The sequence below is a fragment of the Chelonia mydas genome, chromosome 4 (genome assembly GCF_015237465.2).
Source record: "Chelonia mydas isolate rCheMyd1 chromosome 4, rCheMyd1.pri.v2, whole genome shotgun sequence".
Lineage (NCBI taxonomy): Eukaryota > Metazoa > Chordata > Testudines > Cheloniidae > Chelonia > Chelonia mydas.
This window is the reverse complement of record NC_057852.1, coordinates 127,843,172-127,850,688: the sequence shown is the minus strand read 5'-3', so window position 1 is coordinate 127,850,688 and position 7,517 is coordinate 127,843,172. Positions and strand designations below refer to the sequence as shown.

Here is a 7,517-nt window from a genome sequence, read left to right as displayed (position 1 = left end):
CCTTCTTCAGCATAACATACCCCCTTCCACCAGCTGATCGTTAATAGCAATATTCCCCTTATCTAGGGAGGGAAGCTAATGGGTTTGGGTGTATAGCCCAGAACTCTTAAACCAACGACTAATAAGTAGCAGCACCCTTAGAAGTGATAAAAAAACATGGCTAAAAGTATGAAAAAATATCAAATAGAATATTGAGAGAGCAGTGTTTAAAAAATGTGCAGAGAGAATTGTTGAGGAAAAACGGACATTCATAAATTTATATATGAACTAAAATACCCCACTGCATTTTCGCATGTGAATATCTGGAGAGAAAAGTCGCAGGTATTTATAGTGATATGGCATAATAATCTGAGTTATATATTTGTTATGAGGTGTATATTTTTATTAAACATTTTTGTTAGAAAATTTAATTTTAATTTAAAAACAAACTGAATTGCTGATAGCACATGTAATTTCCTTAAAAGGTATTAAAAGAGAGGAAAAAGAAAAGGAGTCTTTGTGGCACCTTAGACCTAACAAATTTATTTGAGCATAAGCTTTCATGAATGCATCCGATGAAGTGAGCTGTAGCTCACGAAAGCTTATGCTCAAATAAATTGGTTAGTCTCTAAGGTGCCACAGGTACTCCTTTTCTTTTTGCGAATACAGACTAATATGGCGGCTACTCTGAAAAGAGAGGAAGTAAGTGTAAAAGGCAAGGAAATACAGCAGAGCAGAGACATTATAAGTTATATTTGCGGCAGGTATTTATATTGTTTTTGTAAAGTACTTAAAAAAATCAGTTCATCCCTTTTGGCCCATATTTCCCCCCCAAATAGCTCAACTGTTAATCTAATACAGGCAGTAAATCGCTCCATTTTTCTTAATTCTTTTATTCATATTCATTATTCAATCCCATTTCCATGGATGATTTTTTATTTTTGCAACCAAAGAGACAAGATGCAAACTGGGTGCAGTCACAAACATTCCAAACTGGCATCTCTCCTTACTTACCATCCACACAGCAGGATGTGTGCCTAGCACCATGGCCGCAGGTACTGTGGGATGTGGCCCTTCAAATAACTCTTACGTGTACTTTCTAATGTCCTCACAGAAGCCATATCTGATTTTAAAGCCACGCAGAAAATATGTGCAAGCTCATAAACGTATGCCTTTTTGGTAGATTCGTAAAAGTGAATGGGAAAAGCACTTGTAATGTTCCTAGAACTTACATTATTAAAACTGATAGTCATGCAAGTGGGACAAAAATTGAGAAAAAAAATCTATCTATTCTCAAGGTAGATGGAATTGGGTAAAATGTCCACGTTTTCACATAGTGCAGTCTAACTTACTTATAAACCCATGAACACACACAGAGAGGCAAACTCTCTGACATATATTCAAGTTTCTTTTAAAATTCTTTCAGCAGCAAAGCATATAACACAAACAACCCCGCAACACCTCATCCGTAGCACACACCCAACGGAACCAGTTTATAGATGCTATTTTATAGATAAACTTCTTGGAGCCTACTTACAAACTAACTTGTATATTTACAGCTGTGTCACCCACAGACACATACATTGAAAAATTAGAAAAACACCATCTTGGTTGTGCTGCCTAACAAATTAACAATAGAACTGCAAGCAGCAGATGTTAAGCCGTCCCAACTCCTAAGAAAAGTTCCTTGAGGAAAAAGTTGGTTTCTGTCTGACCTTCAGGGCAGCGGTGTTGGTTCACAAGGCTCCAGCCCTCTTCATAACACAGGAACCTAGTTTGTATAAAACACAAAGGAAAGGTGCTAATTACACTCTGCAGCCAGACCTGCAAGGACTCGCTACTCCATCATGGTCACCTTCCTTCTCCCCGTCTCTGACAGGCTTAATGCTTCGCAGTAATGGGGAACAGTGCAGGGCAGTCTCTGCGCAAAAGTTAATGTGTATACAGATTTTACGTAACAGACAGGCTTTACCAATTTTAGCTCCCCTCCAACACAGTAATATTTCAGTATTTTAGAAAAATATATGCACACAGGGGCTACATCTGAAGGCCAAGTGCAATCAGTACAGATACACATAAATAGAAACAACATACATACGTAGAGGAACACTGTCAGACACCCAGGGCACTGCCTATACCCAGGGATTGATAACAATTTCAGAGAAAACCAGGCTCTCTCACATACAAAGGCTATATAGATTATCCTGTGTGAATCCGGTACCTGCATAGCTCAACCCCAAAGTACACAAACTCAGTCAATCTTTTTTAGCAATATTTTATAGAAAACACACAGCCTAGCTTAAAAGAAATGTGTGTTAGAAATATACAAAACCACATTTGTATTATCTGCTAAATTGCTATCAAAGCTACAAATGATCTAACCTTTGAGTAAAGTTAATTACTACATTAGTTGTTCTCTCTTGGTCAGACTATTCTATGTAAAGGAGTTGAGCACATTTTTGATTTTCTTGCCACAGATTATGCCCTTTTGGTAAATTAAATCTGTAACTCTTTCAGAATTTAAGGTACACAGGAGTATAGGCAGGTACTCTATTTTACTGTGCTTTTAAATAATGGAATGTCAATGTATGAAAATGGTCACCTTTTTATTTAATAAATAAAATGTAAATTGCCTTTAAACATTAGGCAAAGCTACAGCTGTGCTTTACAGTAATCAAAACCAAATTGTTTTCCTTAAGATTCACCATATCTTAAGTGCTTTAGCAGTAAACATTTAGCAAAATACAGATCTGTATACATATCTATATCATGCAACCCACACACAGACACACACAAAGAAAATACAGTGGCTGATGGTTAACCTAAAAAGAAGACCTGCAAATACCAGATGGTAAAATGCTCCCAAGCTGTCACTTCAGAAAGAGCTGGTTGTCCATCTCTCTTCCTCTGTGTTGTCACACGACCTGAGAGTAAAAACTGCCTCTAGTCTTTGTGATACTTTTTGCCTACTGACAATGAGTCAGAGAGACAGTTTTGGCGCCCAAGCTGTCAGCAAGGTACACAGGTTTTGCAGAGCAACCTTCCTTCCCTCCCCCGCTTCTCTTTACACAAACTCTGACAGGATTAACGCTTCACAAACCAAAGGGGAAACAAGAGGGCAGGCTTACTGTCAAAGTTATTGCATATACAGTGTTGTGTATTGAGGCCTGTGGGAACGGGAAGCTACCACTGCTTGCAGGTGCTGGGGCTCTGTACCAACGTGTGGGAGTCCATCTGGAAAGAGCCAGCTAAAAGCAAGGTGGGGTGAGTTGTGCCTCACTGCCTTAGGGAGCAGTCTGCTTTTCCTCTCTCTGTTTTGGGGCTCTTGTGTGTTACTGTTCAGAATTGTAAGAAATGAAGTTGTGTCACACTGCAGCCTTCCAGCAAGAGTACTTGATGTTTCTATCTAACTTCTTGGTGTGTATGCCATGAATGTAATATATAGATTATAGGTAAAATACAGATTTTACCAGACAAAGACTTTTGCAACCTCCAACAAAATAAAGTTTCAGTATATAGAAAACAACACGCACAGGGTACATATGGACACCCAAATGTTAACAAGGGCTCCCCAAACCTATAGTAGCAGGATCCTTCAAGCTGGACCCAATTAAAGTAGCAGGCCCTAACTGATGGGGTGGTCTTCTCTTAGCATAAGCAGGTGGTGAAAACGTTCCTTGGGGAGACTGAGCCCACCCCACACTCACCCTGCAGCAGCAGCTCCTGTCCCACGGGGCTAGGCCTGACTCCCCGCTCTAGCCCGTTGGTTCTCACTGCTGGCAGATTGGGAGGAGCCCACCACAGAATCACTTGATGCACAGGTCCATGCATAGGTGACGCCCCCCCCCCCCCTTCCTGGCCCTGGATCTCCCCCTCTCCACCTGGGACTCCTGCCCCCCCCCCAACCCTTCAAGATCACCCTTCTCTCCCCAGGGCTCTGCTTCCCCCCCAATCCCCTCAACATCTCCTCTCCTCCCCGCAATCTCTTCAAGATCCTTCCCCCCAGGACTCCTCCCCTTCCCAGTCCTCTCTGGATCTCCCCCTTCCCCTAGGACCCGCATCCAGCCCCAGAGATCCTCCCCTGGTAGCACCACTCAGGAGCCAGCACCTCCCTGTATGGACTGAAGAATCTAGTTCTATCTACAGGAAATCCAGTGCGCAGGCAGGGCCTTCCCCCAGTGACACCCTGACCCCATTCCAGCTCCAGCACCACCAAACATGGGGCTCTGCTTGCCGACCTGGCCATGTGCACAGTGTGGTGAGGGGCTCCCAAAATAGATTGGGGTGGTCTGTGCCCACTCTCGCCCTAGCCACCCACCGTCCATGTCTCTTAGTGAAACCTCCAGTAAATGAATCACTCATGTCTCCTTTAAAAAACACCTGCCATAAACCAATAATATCCAGCACACTTCACATGGTCCCAGATGGGGAACTGTCCATATATCTACAAGAGCCAACCCTACAGACACACACACAGACGGACAGACCCTGTACTTTTGTTTTGCTCAAATGTCCCTCCACCCAACCCCCACCAGGTCTATCATGGAACATAAATACAAAACTAGCTGTGCAAATGTCTTGTTGGAAAGAATCCTACTCCTTAAACATGCTGGCTCCACGGGTGCCCACATCAGGCAAGAAGGGGAAAAAAACCAAGCAATGGCCTGAGAGCCAACAAACTAGGAGGTGCAATGTACACAGCCTGCAAATCCTGTGCAGACAAATGGAGAATTATTATTATTATTATAAATGGAGAATTATTAGACCTCGCTTTGCTTGACCAATTAGTTGTATCTAATGAACAATTAAAGACCTGAACACAAAAAGGAAAACATCTTGGCTTGGTACGGTATCGCCACCCTTACTTCCGTGCTGCTGATGGCGGGATGCTGCCTTTGGAGCTGGGCATCCAACCAACAGCCGCCACTCTCCAGCCACCCCGCTCTGAAGTCAGCACAGATGTAAGGGTGGCAATACTGCAACCCCCCTAAAATAACTTTGTGATGCCCCTGCAACTCCCTTTTGGGTCAGGACCCCCAATTTAAGAAATGCTGGTCTCCCCCATGAAATCTGCATAGTATAGGGTAAAAGCACAAAAAAGACCAGATTTGACGGTTTGTGATGCATTTTTCATGGCCGTGAATTTGGTAGGGTCCTAAATTATGATGTATTTGTAGCATCACCAGATTTCAGTCGCATTACACAGTTCAGTTTAACAGGAGCTTTAAATCTTTCCTTTGTAAAGATCTCAATGAAACAGCAAGAACCAAACCACAGTATATAAACTGAGCCCAGTGTGAATTTCTCAGGGTGATTATTGAAAAATGAATTGACACAGAGAGAATAAGAGTTCAGAAAATCAGCCCTTTTGGTCATTTCTCACTGGATTGTCTCACGTTTCTTTGTACCACTTTTGCAAGAAATGTACAACACTCTGGGATCAGCCCTTTGGCCAAACTGTTGCTGCTCATAAACTGATTCCTAAGATATTAGTGATACATCAGGAATCTTTGTCGATAGAGCGTTTCCTACTATTTTAGCCATAAAAGAAAACATGTGCACCAAGGTAAACCCACCAAATAATCAGCTATGGCACAACCGCCATCACCCACTTCTGGGACAGGGAAACAACTCATCAAATACCTGTTCCTCTTGGTTTTGGGAAAAAGGAGACCTTAACAGTGACCTCAGAAGGGGTAAGGCAGAATAATTTCCCAGAGACACGGAATGTGTGACAGTAGGCTGTGCTGATCTGTAGATATAATTGATATAAAAGCATACGAGCTCACTGTTAACGTCTGCAGTAGAGTGCAACTTCTAAGCAGCTTCCTATCCAAATACACTTCACCCAGTAATGCTGAATCTGAACAGCGATGGCCTCCAGCCAAGAAAGTTACATAACTGATCCATTTGTTTTCTCCAAGTGGGGTTACAGTGTACGAAGAGCCGTTCTCCTTTCCGTCAGTAACACTGGGTTTTGTTGATACCGTTGTGCCGAGTGTCTCCTGGGTTCAGAATTCACTTGACTTTCTCAAATCCTCCATTTTGCTCTGCTGCGATCACAAAGGAACCACAATCTAACCACAAACATCTACCACGCGTGCCTGGGGCTTTTGTGACAGTTAATGGCTGCATTGGTGCAACAAATGAGACTATTATACAGGCAAGGACCAAAACTAAACAATAATGAATTAAAAAAGGAAATTTCAGCTGCATTACAGAAGTTCTTAGCTTTGAAGGACTTGCACCAGAAAGGGCTCCTGGGGGTTACTTATAACGTGACCAGTTATGCCTTGCCTGCTATTACCTACAATATCAGTGTGCACTGCACACCTGACTGCATGCTTTAATGTGGTCAGCGCTATGTAGGACACACCACACAGCAGCTGCTGCTACACCTGAATCTGCCACTTCTTGGGTTCTTAGAAACTGACTCTTCTATTATGTTCGTTCGGTGCAAGCGAGCTGTCTCCAAAATGTGTTTAAAGGCAGCTGATGAAAGGATTTTGGTTTGCTAAGCTCTGTAGAAAAACAACAATAATCATGTCACTTTATCCACTGCATGTCCCTGCCCCTGTGACTGCCCAGCCAGAGCCGTTTTATTTTAATAAGAGACAAAATAAATGCATTTTTCATCACAGATTGTCATTCACCCCAGTGAGTGAAAATATCCCATACAGCCCACAGCATTGCACTCAGCTATTCAAATTCCACTGTATAGTAACTGTGTTTGTCATAGAAAATATCCCTGTTAGCGCTAAGTGGTATCATTAGTCTGGCAAGTACCGCAACGATTTAAGAATAACAAAAGGGAAGGATTATTAGGTTATTTTATATTAGTAGTAGCACCATAGCACCTAGGAGTCCTAAGCATAGCCCGGGACCCCAAAGTGCTAGACGCTGTACAAACACAAAACAGTCCCTACCCCAAGGCACCTACAATCTGTGCATAAAACAAGAGACAAAAGACAGAGCTAGACAGACGGGGAGTACAAAGGAGACAACACTGGTCAGCATGACAGGCAGTGATCTCAGCACACCAGCTGCCTAACTGTATTCCCTGGACTACAAAGGATGGGAACATTGTTCATGGCAAACAGAAGCAGAGGAATTGTTCCCAGTAGCCAGTGTCCACCGCACAATAGCTACCACTGCCACGACAATAGCTATCGCCACAGCTGGTCAGATAATGGCGAACAAGTTTTTGCAGAAATGTTTCAACATTTTCCATGAACATTTCTCTTCCCGATTTTGAATTTTTGAAGAACGTTGGCCACATCGTACACCGGTCAGGACACGGCGAAACTTATCTGCAGGGGGAAAAATCTAAACTGTGAGAAGCATTCAGAGCCAGCTCTGATAATAACTAATAATTGGGACCTGATTTTCCCTCACCCTTACACTGTTGCATAGCTTGGACAGTGAATAAGGAGCCTTCCTTTTCTCCTATGACTGCTCCGAATCACAGCCCCAGCAGACCAGGGACTGCTATTGAGATGCTCCCATCAGAAAGGGAGAAGGAACTAGGGGAGGCTGCT

General features: G+C 42.9%; 1 long non-coding RNA gene across 1 annotated transcript; it reads right to left on the bottom strand.

Moving 5' to 3' along the window:
- Positions 1-856: 856 nt before the first annotated feature.
- Positions 857-3,674, bottom strand: LOC122465411. Its single transcript, XR_006290255.1, has 2 exons — positions 2,825-3,674; positions 857-1,750 (listed from the first exon to the last, which is right to left on the bottom strand). It is a non-coding gene; the product is annotated as an uncharacterized LOC122465411 (long non-coding RNA).
- Positions 3,675-7,517: the final 3,843 nt, after the last annotated feature.